This window comes from Euprymna scolopes, chromosome 21 (assembly GCF_053919585.1).
Source record: "Euprymna scolopes isolate OS-2025 chromosome 21, ASM5391958v1, whole genome shotgun sequence".
Taxonomy (NCBI): domain Eukaryota; kingdom Metazoa; phylum Mollusca; class Cephalopoda; order Sepiida; family Sepiolidae; genus Euprymna; species Euprymna scolopes.
The window spans coordinates 4,243,935-4,261,337 of NC_136502.1; the positions used below are offsets into that span (position 1 = coordinate 4,243,935).

Below are 17,403 nucleotides of genomic sequence, written 5' to 3' on the forward strand. Positions count from 1 at the left end.
CCTTGACTTTAAACAAGCAAAAGTAGTTAAATTTATTTCAAATAAACCGCGCCGGAGACTTCTTGAATCTGCGCTTATCGCAAATTAAAGTACAATAAAACAACGTGCAGGTTTCTATAACATATCGCCATTAATAAGTAAACTTTTATGTAAAGAACATTATTTAACTGTGGACACAGGTTAACTCTCTCACACAATTCAAACACCCCCTGTAATAATTAATACATATAATCTCAATCAATAAATTACATAACAAAAAGCACTCATTTAATTTCTGTTACAAACTTATATTTGAATTTCAACAGATACATCTTTTTCCGGTAAGAATATTAACTGCGTTCATACTTTTTAAAATTACATTAACGACTATATGACGTCACTAAAATTTCCTCTCTTTAACAGCGACAGCCCCCCCCCCCACCTTTTTGAATTTCTAACGTCTTTTTCCGTTTTCCTGAAATAGAACTGCCTCACACTTTGCACGTGAAACATTTTCAAATATTTTGTAATGGTATTTTTTGTTTCTTAATCTCATTCATTCAGAGGAAGTCTCGAAATAAAGACGAAACGTTGATGAACACATAATACGGTTTGACGGTTTGTTCCTTTTTATTTTTCTATTTTTTCGGAATACTATTTCCATTATTTTCATAATATATATATATATATATATATATATATATATATATATATATATACATATATATATGTATATATATATGTATATATGTATATATACATATATATATATACATATATATATATATATATATATATATATATATATATATATATATATATATATATATATATATATATAATTTCAAGTGTTTAGACAAACGCATTTCAGCTCGGCGTTGCCTGGGTGTTTGGAGGTGTATGTTGAGCAAAAATAAAAAAGTAAAAGAAAAAAAGCGGTCAAATTATTTAATTTTGGCCCCTATTTTGATCCCTTAATATTTAATGTTTTGCACTCAAATCAAGTTATTAAGTTATATCCATGTCCAAGGAACCTATATCTAAAATTTCAAGTGTTTAGACCCAAAATTGTCGGAGGACTTTGGTAAGGTTCTCAAAAGTCAAATCGTTGAACTTTGACTCCTTTACAGCCAAATTTCTGGCTGAAAACCGATCACATAGATTTTCCCAAATCACAGTACTCTGTATATCAAATTTCGAATCTGTAGACTAAAAATTGACAGAGTTATTTCGTAGGGAAATGTACACAGACACACAGACAGACAGACGCACACACAGAAACGTTCACTTTTATAGATATATAGACTAGCATTTCAGCTCGGCGTTGCCCGGGTGTTTGGAGATATATGGTGAGCAAAAAAAAAAAAAAGAAAAATGGTCAATTTTATAAATTTTGACCCCTATTATGACCCCTTAAAATTTATTGTTTTGGGCTCAAATAAAGTTATTAAGTTAGATCCATGTCCAAGGAACCTATATCTAAAATTTTAAGTGTTTAGACACAAAGTTGTGGGAGGAGTCTGGTAGAGTTTTCAAAGGTTAAATTGTTGAACTTTGACCCCTTAACAGCTAAATTTCTGGCTGAAACCCAATCACATCGATTTCCCAAAATCTCAGTACCCTGTATATCACATTTTGAGTCTGTAGACTGAAAATTGACAGAGTTATTGTGAAGGAAAATGTACACAGACAGACAGACACGCACAGACACGTTAACGTTTATATATATATATATATATATATATATATATATATATATATATATATATATATATATATATAGAGAGAGAGAGAGAGAGAGAGAGAGCGACAGACAAACAGATAGGGAGAGCAGTTTTAGTTGCTATATTTATAAAAATATGGTCCATATACCTCAATATTGGCGATAGTACCATGCAAAAAAAAGTTTCAGGACATAGAATTAACAACATACGCTGACTGACAGTTTCTCGCGTTGTACTATTCGACCGCATTGTCGGAGGAGCACATACAATTATGGTGTGTACTTATTCATTTGCTGCGTCAATATTTCATTTCGTTGCTTAATTATCATTTTAACATTTGTGAAAATTTACAACGATTATTGCTTGTCTCCCAACACGTTCGCTAGATTCCAGGCTTCAGAAAAGTTCGATTCCATTAAACATTGACAGACGACTGAAGTTTTTTTTTTTTTTTTTTTTTTCGATTCGTTTGTTAGGATTAAGTTATTTTGCAAATTGATTTTCCTTTTTTCTAACAAAAGCGCGCATGCGCATTCTAGTGTTAGATTGATTTATTTAAAGACTATTTTATTTCGTTGTCGCCATTTTTTTTTTTTCATCTTAATTTTTTCGGTGTTGTGATGTTGCCCGGTGAATTTCATCAATAATTAATAGGATGAAACATCAAGAAACATGAATATTTATAAGGAATCCTTTGTTTAGTTACTTTTTTAAATTCTCATTGTTTTATTTTTTTTTCTCTATTTTGTTCCTTTTCTTCGTTCTTTCTAGTTTTGTCCTTTTTTATTTGTGTGCTTGTATGTTTTTATTTTATTTTTTTTATTTTTTTTATTATTTTTTTTTTTTTTGCCAGTCTTTTTTTTTTCATCTCTTTTTCCGCTTCCGTTTTTTTTTTTTCAACTTCTTTCATTTCATTTTCTAGCCCTTTTCTCTATTTCTCTCTCTTTTTTTCCATACAGGGTGGAACGATAAAATTGTCACCCTAAAGAAAACAACACTACAGCTTTATTTTAAAACTTTTATTGAAAAAAAATCAATTCAGGTCACTTGATTATGTAGAAGAGCTTACATCTATTAAATGTAGCTGCCTTCAGCCTCACTCACTGCCTTGATACGCGTCCGGAACTGGAAGCATGCCTTTTACACAAGCGCCGACAGAGCTCGGCGAATACTCGGCGGATTGTGGCGATCAGGCTGGCTTTAGTGTTGTGTGAGGGTCATATTGGTGATGTTCTCGACGTATGACCAAACGATGTAGTCCAGCAGGTTCAGGTCAGGGGATGGGGGGGGGATCCAATAACAGAGAAGGGTACAAAGTCTTAGCATTCCTTCTGAAGCCAAGCCTGGGCCTCTTTGGACTTGTAGGCCGGCGCTAAGTCCTGCTACCACAACCAGGGGCTGCAAGCGGCCACCTGATTGCACCAGGGAATCGCCACACTCTTCAGCACATCCAGTACATATCGGTGATGACTTTCAAGCCTTTGAAGATATGAGATGGCCCTCACTTGAAACCACACTAAAGACCATAACCGTGGCCGGAAACTTTATTTTCATCATTCTGGGCACGTCCCTGTTATTCGTGACAATCCAGCAATGCATTTTGACGGTGCTGGCAATGGTCCTGTTGTCATAACTTGGATCGATAGAGAGTATGAGTTGTAAAGCGACGCACTCCGACCTCGCTTGTTGAACAAATACATAATAAAAGGCTTCTATTGCACTTGGGATTTGTACACAACTGGCCAACTAGTAGATGGTCTGCAATAATGAAAAAAGAAAACCGGTTTTCTTCAAACGGAAAAGGAATTATGTTGTCTTTTCTAGGGTGACCAGTTTATAGTTCCGTTCTGGATTTGTTTTCCCGATTTATAGTCATTTTATCCCATTTTTTGTCGTTTTCTCTTCCCTTATATTCTTTTATACATTTCTTGGTTTTGTTCACCCCCCCCCCCCCGCCGTTTTTTGTCATTGTCTCTACCGTTTTATTTTACTTTCTACACAGGTTTTGGTTTTCTCTTTTATTTCTGTCTTTCTTTTCACATTCTTTGTCTCTCTCTTTTTTCTCGCCAATTACTTGTCTTCTTTTTATTCTTTCTTTTCTCCCCCATCCTTTTCTTTTTTTTCCTTTCTTCATTTTTTTCCTAATAATTTCTTTTTTCTTGTTTGTTCCTCCTTTCTGTCATTCTATGTCTGCTGCCTTTCTTTCTTTCTTTCTTTCTTTCTTTCTTCGTTCGTTAATCGACACGGATGTACCTCTACTCAATTTATTTACCTCTTTTCCCATCACACCCAATGGAAAACAAAATAAGCGAGACTGATATGGTCACTTCAAAAGTAAATTTAAATAACTCTCTCTCTCTCTTTCTCTCTCTCTCTCTCTCTCTCTCGTTATATATATATATATATATATATATATATATATATATATATATATATATATAAACAAATATTAAAAAGAAGGCAAAATTATACAATATAAAATAAACATAAAACGAGTTTTTTTTTTTTACCGGAAACCGTCGTTACAAGCACCAACTGCGCATGCTTGGTTTATATTTTAACGTTTTTTAAAAATTTTTTTTTTTTAGATTTTCTTGAGATCGTCATTGACGGGCTGCATTTCCCTTTGTGTTATTGTTCCTGACCAACAGAGCAACGCAAAATGCATGCTTTTTAATGATCAGCACATGATGCTTCATTATATTCCCTTGAGTCGATCTCATTGTTCTTTATTGTGAAGCTTTTTTCTTAGCCACTCTTTATCCCATAATGCTCGGCGTAGCTCTTTCAAAGAGAAAGAAAAGTAATGGGGCGGTTTTTCCCTTATTTTAATGTTGTTCGCAATATTTTGATGTGCCCATCAACCTTGAAACTTTGACCGTAGGAAAAAATCAATTTAAAGTAGAAATTAATGAGCAATGGTATCTTAACAAATGTGTGATATTTATGTATTATTAACTAGTTTTGTTGGCATGCTATGGCGTCGTAAACTTACATTTAAATGATAAACATTTTAAAAAGTAAAAGTTTCGTTATTTAGATGTAAATTTATCGTTTCAATAAAAATCGTAAAGCAATGGAAAAAAATACAATTCGCATGAGCGATTCTCTGTGTGTATCTGTGTGTGTGTGTGTGTGTGTGTGTGTGTGTGTGTGTGTGTGTCAGTGTGTCAGTGAATGAGTTCGAGAGACAGAAAGAAAGAGGAGAAGAAATTTAAATTACCTTGTAAATTCACGAACAAATATTTTAAGAACGGTTTTAAAATTCATCTTTTTGTATTACATTTCTTGGATTTATTGTGGTTAATATCGTCAAACCTACTGCACACAAACAGACACACACACACACATATAGATAGATAGATAGATAGATAGATAGATAGATAGATAGATAGATAGATAGATAGATAGATAAGTATATGTGTGTGTGAAAAATAAGACAATAAACTATCAAATCAATAATACCAAATATTCATCTATAAAAGTAAGAATGCGTGTGTATGCGTGTGAGGACATCTCTCACCCTATATACCCCACAAACTTTTGATTTACAGACTTGAAATTTTGTATTTAGGGTATTCAAACACGCGGGAAACTTTTATTCGGTTTTAATCCGATAAAAAGAATTGCTAAAAGGTCAAAAATGTAAAAATGGTACTTGGGGGGGGGATCTCATCGAATTTTTATCTATTTGTGAACTGTTTCACGATTGCGCATGCACGAATCGTTCACATGAAAACTTCCTTATGTTAAGAATAAGTAGGTTTGAAAAAACTTCTTAAAAATCGTGGCAAACTCGTGCAGTGTTTATCGTACTTGACTCATTGTCTTTAGGTTTTGGTTTCGATCTCAGCTCGAGCATTTTTTTTACTTACAGAAGTGAACTGTGTATATAAAAACATAATACTTGCATGGAAACGTCTCAGTTTCTTTCTGTTTTTTTTTAAAACTTATTTTTTAAAAGGAATTAAATCTTATGTTTAATACCGGGCAACGCCGGGTACATCTGCTAATTTCTTATAGACTGTTAAAATAGAGATACAAATTAAGCATTCTAATGAATCTAATTAGGCTTTTCCTCTGTACCACACACACACACACACACACACACACACACACACACACACACACACACACACACACATACCCGATTATCTATTCACGTGAAATCACTCTTTTCTTCACCTTATTCCCTCTGATTCACTTGTTGTTGTTAAGTAAGATCTATGACTTACTTGTAGTTTCATTAAATACTTTTGCAAGCAAAATCCGATCCCGCATTTTGCTAAATCTTACCTCTGATTAGAAGGAAAGTGTTTATTGGAAACTCCGCGGACTAAGGACTATCCACTTATTTTGTGCTTCCTTTTCAGATTAAATATGTTTTTAACTCTTTTTCAAAGTGTTTTTAACATGTTTTATTAACTATTTGTTCTTATATATATATATATATATATATATATATATATATATATATATATAGAGAGAGAGAGAGAGAGAGAGAGAGAAATAAAAAGGAACAACCCGTATTATGTGTTCATCAACGTTTCGTCTTTATTTCGAGACTTCTTCTGGATGAATGAGATTAAGAAACAAAAAATACCAGTACAAACTATTTGAAAATGTTTCACGTGCAAAATGTGACGCAGTTCTATTTCAGAAAAACGGAAAAAGACGTTGGAAATTTAAAAAGGCGGGGGGGGGGGGAGCTGACGCGGTTAAAAAGGAAGTCTCGAAATAAAGACGAAACGTTGATGAACACATAATACGGTTTGTTCCTTTTTATTTCTCTATTTTGTCGGAATACTATTTTTATTATTTTCATCATTCTGTTAAAATGGAACACCAAACTTTTAAGCAAAAATTGCGGCAATACAAAAAAAATACTTATCGCTGCCAACTCTCACAACAACAGCAAAACTTTTTTGCTTAAATTTATACAAGAAAAAATTATACCCAAAACTACATTTAAATATTTGAAATATTCGCACCATATTTTCCCGGATTACATTGAAAAATATTTAGTTGCTTCAGCAGATCTTTTAAAACAACAAAGCTCTCATTTATTCCATGAAGCCCGAACATTAGCTAACGACCTACTACAGAACTACACCATGTCACATAATTTCTTCTTAAATATAAACAAATCAGTTCAAAGATTCAACACCCGGCATTGTCACAAACTGGATAATAAATTTACAAAATTAATCTCCGACAGCAAATGGAGAACCATAGGACGCCCGGATCTAATACAAAATCTTTCTACCAAAGTACTCCCAAACACCGAAATTGAAGCCCTTAGTTTCGGACTAAAATTCGCAATTGGCATACATTCAAATATTACCACCGACACAATTTTAAAGAATTACAAACATGAAGATACGGATTTTCAAAAAGGTTTCATACAGGTTGTTATTTCTGTTGCAGTTACTCATCCATATGAAACTGTACTTCCTAAGAGATATATAGATGCTTTGAAACACCTAGCGAATAACAAGAACTTGATTATATCACCAGCTGATAAAGGTGGTGGTATAGTATTAATGGAAAAAGATGAATACCTGGAAAAAGTTTGGCAGACAACGACACTTACACCAAAACTGATTTAAAGACATTAAATCGAAGTATTGAGATTTTCAACCAATCTTAAAAAAACTTATAAAAAACGAGAAAACTTGGATTTCATACATTGAATACCACCCCAATGTTCTGTCACTATATGGCCTCCCCAAAACTCACAAAGCAGATATCCCTATCCGCCCTATAATATCCGGCATCGGTAGTGCAGCACACAAAATTACACGTGCCATATCCAACGTTTTGACTCCACTACTGGGCACTATCAGCACCTCCCACATAAAGAACTCCGGAGATTTACTCAACAAAATAAAAAACATTAATGTAGAAAACGAAACTATACACAGCTTAGATATAACATCATTATACACTAATGTCCCCATTAAAAAATGCTTGAATTTACTCCTTAAACATTTAAAAAATCTAACATTAGCTTACTTTTTCCTCCCGACACTCTTATAAAAATCATTAGACTTATAACTAACATGACTTATTCTCACTTCAATAACAATTTCTATAAACAAAATTTTGGTCTTCCTATGGGTAACCCTCTTAGTGGAGTATTAGCTTGCCTTTTCTTAGAATTCCTAGAATCTGGTCCTTTCAAATTCAGATTACCTCCAAACACAGAGTATTTTAGATACATTGACGACATTTTAATTTTTCTTCCTGAAAATACGCACATAAATATCATTAGAGACAAATTAGACTCAGTCGAACCTTCCATAAAGTTTACCTATGAAACAGAAAACAATAACTCATTACCTTTTCTAGACATACTTATAAAATCCAATAATAGACTATCCTTCAAAGTTCACCGCAAAACTACACACACAAATGATTACATACATTTCTATTCACACCATAATAATAAAATAAAAACAGGGATGATAATTCAGAATTTGCAGTCCTGAATATCTGGACGAAGAATTCAAATACCTCACAAACATTTTGAAAATCTTCAAATATCCGACATATTTCATATTGAATGCTAAGAGAAAGCCACACAAATATTTTCCAGAATAAATAATAATAAAAAAATCATATACACCAGACCTTTCTCTCGTAAACAGACATCTTTTTTTACCTACACACACCAATAATACAATAATCTGTAACACACTAAACAAACTAAAAATTCCTATCGCACAAACCACATCACTAACCATAAAACATATATTAAAAACTACGAAACATCCCCAAAACAAACCAGTTTCCAATGGAGGTATATGCACTATTCTTGCCATAATTGCCATCATAAATACGTTAATGAAACCCAGCGTAAATTGGAAAAAAAGCTCAGTGAACATAAAAGAGATATAAAAAATATCAATTCTCTAAGTGCATTATTCTCTCATTCATTGCAACATAATCACACCTTTGACTTTAAACAAGCAAAAGTAGTTAAATTTATTTCAAATAAACCGCGCCGGAGACTTCTTGAATCTGCGCTTATCACAAATTTAAGCACAATTAAACAATATGCAGGTTTCTATAACATACCGCCATCATTAATAAATAAACTTTTATGTAAAGAACATTATTAAACTGTAGACACAGATTAACCCTCTCACACTATTCAAACACCCCCTGTAATAATTAATACATATAATCTCAATCAATAAATTACATAACAAAAAGCACTCATTTAATTTCTGTTACAAACCTATATTTGAATTTCAACAGATATATCTTTTTCCAGTAAGAATATTAACTGCGTTCATATTTTTAAAAATTACATTAACGACTATATGACGTCACTAAAATTTCCCTCTTTTTAACAGCGACAGCCCCCCCCCCTCCTTTTTTGAATTTCTAACGTCTTTTTCCGTTTTCCTGAAATAGAACTGCGTCACACTTTGCACGTGAAACATTTTCAAATATTTTGTACTGGTATTTTTTGTTTCTTAATCTCATTAATTCAGAGGAAGTCTCGAAATAAAGACGAAACGTTGATGAACACATAATACGGGTTGTTCCTTTTTATTTCTCTATTTTGTCGGAATACTATTTCCATTATTTTCATCATATACATATATATATATGTATATATATGTATATATGTATATATATACATATATACATATATATGTATGTATATATGTATATATACATATATATACATATACATATATATATACATATATATATATATATATATATATATATATATAAAATTTCAAGTGTTTAGACTCATATATATATATGTATATGCATATATATATATATATTTAATATATATATATATATATATATATATATATATATATATATATATATATATATATATATATATATACAAACGCATTTCAGCCTGGCGTTGCCTGGGTGTTTGGAGGTGTATGTTGAGCAAAAATAAAAAAGTAAAAGAAAAAAAGCGGTCAAATTATTTAATTTTGGCCCCTATTTTGATCCCTTAAAGACGAAACGTTGATGAACACATAATACGGTTTGTTCCTTTTATATATATATATATATATATATATATATATATATATATATATATATATATATATACATATACATATATATATACACATATATAAATATATATATATACATATATATATACATATATATACATATATATACATTTATATATACATATATGCATATATATATACATATATATACATATATGCATATATATATATATACATATATATACATATATATATATGAATAAAAAAGAATGCGAAAAGTATAAAAGCTTATAACTTTTCTTTATTCGTTTTTAATTGGTGACGTGCAGGAATACAAAATAATAATATTATGAAAAAAAATTAAATTAAATTAAATTAAATTAAAAAACTTTTTTCATAAGTACATAATTTTCGACCGATCCTTCAGTCTTCACCGATGAAGACTGAAGGATCGGTCGAAAATATGTACTTATGAAAAAAGTTTTTTAATTTTTTTTCATAATATTATTATTTTGTATTCCTGCACGTCACCAATTAAAAACGAATAAAGAAAAGTTATAAGCTTTTATACTTTTCGCATTCTTTTTTATTCATATATATACTTTCTAAGGAATACACGTGGATACAACATGCAATTCGGACTATACATATATATATATATATATATATATATATATATATATATATATATATATATATATATATATATATAACTACTTCATTTACTTCATTTACTCATATATATGTGCATGTGTGTGTGTACACATAGGTATATTTATATATATATATATATATATATAAAAAGGAAGGAAAACGTCTACCTTAAACCACTAACCTAGTTCTAAAACAGATCCTTTGTTCGATAAAATGCATGCTCATTGGCTGATAGGAAGGGGCGCGGTGGATACTAGAAAGCTGATTAGCTAACTAGAAATCCTCAACATATATAAAAACAAGAAGCAACCACAGAATTCGCGCATAAGCCTGACGAATCCTATAGTGGATGAAACGCAGAATATTCAGTGTAGCTTAATCGCCATATATATTTTATAAATTACTACTTACTTACTATATATATATATATATATATATATATATATATATATATATATATATATATATATATATATTTATTTATTTGTATTTTTTCCGATCTTAATGGATAATTTTTCGATTTGCTGGGCGGTCTTTTTAATTTCAGAAGGTAACTTATACAGTATTACGCGCAAAGGTTGTTATTCGGCCATATTCTTCTCGAGCGCTTGCTATCGGTGCATCCGATTATCTTCAGGAGCGATTGTTGTTATTTTCGTTTTCTTTTTCTATTAGGCTTGATGTAATTATAGTATTTTGTTGTTTTTTTTTTTTTAATTTTAATTGGTTATAAAGGTTGGTGCAGGAGGGCTGAATCGAATCATGTTTATTTTGTTTTTAATTTCAATTTTCTCACTGCATAGTTTATTTAGTTTCTTGTTAGATATTAAATACTGGTAGTATATTTGTCTCGGTGTTAAATAAGATCCGGTTAATAATTCGGTGAAAAAATAGCTGTGTTTTTTTTTTATATAAGTATGGCTTATAGTAATTTTAGTCGTCGTGTGCAGTTGTTATATTACGTTGTTGTTATATGTATATATAAAATTAGATGGATTAAAAGAAAGTGATAAAAAGCTGTAAGTCTTTGAGTTTTAGAAAATTCTTATACTAAATATGCTCTGCTACTATAAAACAAATGAATTGAGCTTTATTCTTATTTAATAATGATGGTGATGGTGATTCTGTTTTTTCCCTAACAGCTAAAACACATTAAATAAAAACGGTATGTATTGAAATCAATAACATTTCTAAAATAATTCATGATATATATATATGTATATATATATATATATATATATATATATATATGTATATATATATATGTTTGTGTGTGTGTATGTGTGTGTATGTGTGTGTGTGTGTGCGCGCGTGTGTGCGCGCGCGAGTGTGTAGAAGCAATCCTTTAATTTATTTAACTCGATGTAACTACAAAGCATGTACTAATGAATAGCAAAAGTTCTATATTCCAAATTCCAAGATATACCTCTTACTGTTTACGTCTTCCAGTATATTACAATGTTCAATTTTTCACAGCACCTGTTTCGTAGCGCAGAGACATCCATGTAATTAGGATGATAATATTTGAAACTATTCTAATAATCTAACCATCTAAGATGGCGTAATTAAAACAAAACACAATTGCAAATACTCTTCCGATATTTTGAATTTTAATAATACTGCCTTTTATTTTCTTTTAAAGTATATGGGTTTCTATTCTTCTGATGAGTAAAGTCAAAATATAGACCTTTTGTCATTTATATATATATATATATATATATATATATATATATATATATATATATATATATGTTTTGCCCATTTCAAATTCCTCCTGTAAAATGAGAAACTGTACTTTGGAAAATCTTTATTGATAACAATAACGACCCTTCCTCTCTATAAGTTTACTGCATATGTCAACGAGCTTATAAATACCTCGCTTATAAAATTATTTAGGTTTTAATGTGAAATATGAATCATGTTTAATATTGTCTGTTGAGGTTAACCGAAGCAATTTAAATGGTTTGATAATTCTCGAAATAAGTGATAATCTGATGAATCTAGTTCAGGAGATTACGCTGGATGGGATACGATTTCCCAACCAAATTCTCCGAAAAGATATTTCGTCAGTTGCGTTATGTGAGGGCGAGCATTATCATGCAGAAAGATGACTCCTTTTCTGCTGACTAAAGGTCGTTTTGGAGTACATCTATAATATAACTCTCACCTGTCTGTTTAAATTTATGTATGTATGTATGTATGTATGTCTCGCAAAAACTTTCGAGAGATGTGTTGGAACCTGACACAATCGGTATTTTAAGACGACGTCTCGGACGATAAATATCGAAAAATTGGCCCAAAATATTAATTCCTTCAATTTAAACTCGGCTCTTTTCTACAAGGAGAGGACAATTTTTTTAACAAGTCATCGTCACCGTTGGATTGACTTTAGTTAATTTCAACGCTTTTGATTTCTGGTCGCCTCATGAATTTTTTGTCATATATATATATATATATATATATATATATATATATATATATATATATATATGTATATATATATATATGTATATATATATATATGTATATATATATATGTATATATATATGTATATATATGCATATATATATACATATATATATATGTGTATGTTTAAATATATATATATATGTATAAATATATATATATATGTATATATATGCATATATATATATATATATATATATATATATATATATATATATATAGTAAGAGAGATGACATAGAATCTAAAATAAAGAAAATAGTTGAATACATTTTACTTTATTTCCGAACTCGGGAATATTTATGTCGAACTCGGAAAATATGACGGAATTCGAGAAAGAACACTTTATTTAATTCATTTGCTTTTGTTCCGTCAGCTACGCCTGCATAGAGGTCTAAAGTTTCGCTTTTGTATTTCTGGTTGCGAGAATTGAACTTTCCAACTTTAGGAGTATATCACTATTACAATCGATTTTTCCCAGTATTCTAACCACTGCGCCACAGGTCCTTGTGGACAATTCTAGTACGATTTTTAAGAACTTAAACCTATTTTTATTTCTAGTTGTAAATATCACTATTTATTACTAATTAATATATATATATATATATATATATATATATATATATATATATATATATATATATATATATATATACGAAATTTATTTATACAAACATTGATGGCTACATATGTGCATACATGTTTCTGTAATCACCCGCGTTGGGGGATTACGTCTTCAGACCAAGAATTATCGTCGATAACTGATATTTCAAACAAAAACTTTTTCTTATTTCGTTTACAAAGTTAGAATATAACATGGGTGGAAGATAATAAACATCTTTTTATTAGAAATAAAAAGTTTAAGAAAAAGTTTTAGTTTGAAATATCAGGAGCTGATTGGTAGGTGGACATGTATACGGTCAACGCGGATGTTTGCTAGTAAAACTGTAGGGAATAGCGACGGGAATGGACAAACGTTCCAGTGCTAGACCTACGCCGAGCTTATTTCAAAGTACATGCCGATAAATCTCTTTAGCAGTTTCAAACAATAGAGATCAAGAGGCAATGAAATTATCCACATCGGATTTGGATTCAATGTTGCCCTTTTAATAGTGCGGAGCGTCGTGTTAATGTCGTGCTCAGCAAGGATGAGATCATAAACCGGCTAATAATCGAGAGGTCCATCGCACAATAAAGCGCACTGCCGCAAGAACACGGTGCACGATCTTGGAGCAATGCACTGGCACAAGGTTACGCCTAGGGACAAGACGGCTACGAGCGCACCTGCGAACATAATATATATCTATAGGGTCCGTGTCAAGATTATCGGTGAAGTGGAGGTGCCCGGTAATGTAGTTACTAGTCCGTACAAGTTGGGAGATTCTGTTTGAGTGAAGAATCCGCAGGGAAGATGTACGACGCAGTTCAGCACAGGTACAGTGACGAAAATCAATAGCCAACACCCAGTATCGGTTAATTAAACACCTCGCCAGATAAAAGATCTGCGTCCTGATTGCTCCGTCCGTGACGATATTAACTCTTCAAATGCTATACGAACGACCACATCAGAGAGTGATGCACTCAAAGATCTAGAGCAGAAGGAGTGCAATAATGCGGTAGACGAATACGCCACTGAGGAATTTCTTGAATCTGTACCATTAAGACAAAGTACCAGGAAAAGCAACCTGCCCAACATTGCCATTTGTGTGGTCTCGAGATCAGGGAGGAATGTGACGAAACTGTGCGGAAATGCTAAAAAATTTAGTCAATGCCAAATACGTCCAAGGATGGAATACTGTTGCCATATCTGGACAGGAGCTGCTAAAAACAGCCTATCCTGCCTTGACAGAGTACAAAATAGACTTCGTGGCTTAGTGGGGGATGCCCTTTTCTCTACCCTGCAACCTCTCTCCCACAGAAGAGACGTTGCGAGCCTATCCTTGTTTTATCGTTATTTCCATGGCAGGTGCTCGTCTGAACTCCAATCCCTGGTCCCCCCTCGCTAATCTTTCACGAAAAACACCCGTCTAGCTGAATCCACTGTGAAAAATTTCCCCCACTCTATATCTGTGCCTAAATCAAAACGCGGATTCCATGAACAAAGCTTCTTTCTTAGAACTGCACGCCTGTGGAACTCTGTTCCGTCTGCCTGCTTCCCACCGGACTACAACTTGGATGTCTTCAAGTCCAATGTTAACAAATTCCTAATGAACCGCCCCCTTAAGTAAACACTTCATCAAATCTCCACACTAACGTAATGTACTTGCAAAAACCCTTATCCCTGAGTGGCTTCCGGGCCTTGATAAGTGGTGACCACTGTGTAAAAAAAAAAAAAAGTCAATGTCTTAGTTGGGTCTACCTATGGCAGAAATGAGTTCGTCCAAGGCTATAAAAGTGGACGCCAGAGTCGTTCAGCGAATGACTACCGAGTTTGCTCTGATACCATGTGTTTTTTCGACAGAGTTGTTCGAGATTGTATCGGGTCGTTTCGGCGGATGTGTTCGGGATCGTATCGATGGAGTTTTTCGGGATCATGTCGGTTCGTGTTGACAGATGTGTTCTGGACTGTCGGATCGTATCGACGATATTTTCCGTGTGGAATCGTGTATACGGAAGCGTTCGGTTTGAGTGTATTGTCCAGTTGATATGACGGTTATCACAGTCGTACTGTCGCATGTGATTTTTTTAAATCAAATTGCTTGATTGCCTGCTCTAGTTAGAGACTTCGAGGATAAACGACTTTTTCAATTGCACATTTCAAATACGTACGAGTTTATATTTCTAATAACACAACCACTCAGCTGACATGAAACCTGTAGCTTTGGGCAAGTGGCACCCGCAATAGAAAGAAAAGTGAAAGAATGAAAAGCTGGCGGCGAAGAAATGCGGCCACATACACGCGTCTGCTTGTTCGACTTTCGTTGTCTGTTATTCTCCTCTGTTAACCTAAAACAAAACGTTTTTATTGACATTCCATGAATCGGAATTTCCATTTTTTTTAATTGGCCATTGACGTCATCTCCATGTCAATAACTAGCAAATCCAAATCCGGTCAGAAATGGTGCCTGAGTATCCAACATCAGGAAGTTCGCTCTCTCAGGCTTTAGCCAGCTGTTGGACCATTCCAACAACTTCTGGAAGGTTCCATGGAAATCCTCTTATGTGAGCATATCCGTGCCTCCTGTCACATCCCCTTTCATCTTCTTAATTGTCTCATAACAACAGCCTCTAAGGTTTTCTGTTGAGCTTAAGGAATAACCAAAAGTCACAGGGAGCAAGGTCTGGACTATAGGGAGGGTGAGTAACTGTTTTGATGCCCATCTTGGTCAAATAGTCTGTGACAACGATGGAGCGCTCTTGGAACAAATTTCGCGCCAATCTTCTGCATCTTCAGTTCCTTGCGAATAATTCTGTAAACAGTTCCCACACTGACACCAAACTGTGCACTTATTGTCCATATAGACACACGATCGTCTTTATCCATTATTTGGCCAATCAACTCTGGTATTCTGACTGCCCTCTCTGAATTTCTTGAATCTCTTATGCCAATGAAAAACTGATGCTTGGTTCATGTAAGATGGTCGAAAAGCAGTCTGAGACATTCTGTGCGTGTCTGTGGCATTTTTCTTTTCAAGTTTAAAACAAATGTTATTGCATATCGTTCTTCTAAAGTGCCCTCGCGTCCATACAAAATATTTTAAATTCACCAGCTCGGACAATCAGGATTTAGTAGGGTGTATTCCAATTCCTACTGTAGATGTTCATTTGAACATGAAAATTTAAAAATTGGTTAGTCATCTCATAAGATGTATTGCAATAACATACTGAATTTTTAAGTGTCTAACTACAATTTTAAATACCTGCACAAAAAGTCTGGAAGTTATTGAAGGCACCTTGTGTATGAAAAGATATACGGAAAGAGATAGATACCTAGAAAGGGAGACATACATGTAGGTATGAATATACAGGAATAGAAATATGCAGAGAGATATACAGAGAAGGATGAAGAAAAGAGAGAGAGGGGTGTGAGGTAAAAAGAGAGAGAAGGATAGAAGAGAGGGCAACATTAAAGTAAGGCAAGAAAAGAAGGAAATAATCATAATTCAACTTCACTATTTGTTATTTCTTGCCTCAAGGGAAAAACAAAATGAATGCCAAGTCTATAAAGCGAAATGATAGATGATGAAAGAAAGCGAACAAAGAAGACAAATCGAAAATACAAGTCCAATATAAAACAAGAGAGAAGTAAAATTAAAGCAAATACGAAAAGGTGAATTGAAAAGTGTGAAACGGTTAAAAAACGGAACGATCTTAAATAAAAGCCGAACAGACAATGACAGCTGGGTTACTAAAAAAATATAGAATGAAATAAAACGAAACGAATTTTTTTTTTTTGGTTTGTTATTCTTTTATGCTTAGTTCCGCCTTTTATCTTTACAGAAACTAGTCAGCGATTTGGAAGTCTCACGAGAACAAGAATCTCGCGAAAACACGCGTATGGGACTTCTTTCAGAAACAAAAACGGTAAAGAATCAAAAATAGAAATGATAATTATATATATATATATATATATATATATAT

General features: G+C 32.6%; 1 long non-coding RNA gene across 1 annotated transcript in view; it reads left to right on the top strand.

Moving 5' to 3' along the window:
• The first annotated feature begins 541 nt into the window (after positions 1-541).
• LOC145241973 (uncharacterized) overlaps positions 542-17,403 on the top strand; it is a 132,163-nt gene continuing 115,301 nt past the window's right edge. Inside the window, exon 1 of the long non-coding RNA XR_013862623.1 lies at positions 542-597. This is a non-coding gene — a long non-coding RNA (uncharacterized LOC145241973). The remainder of the gene's footprint in view (positions 598-17,403) is intronic.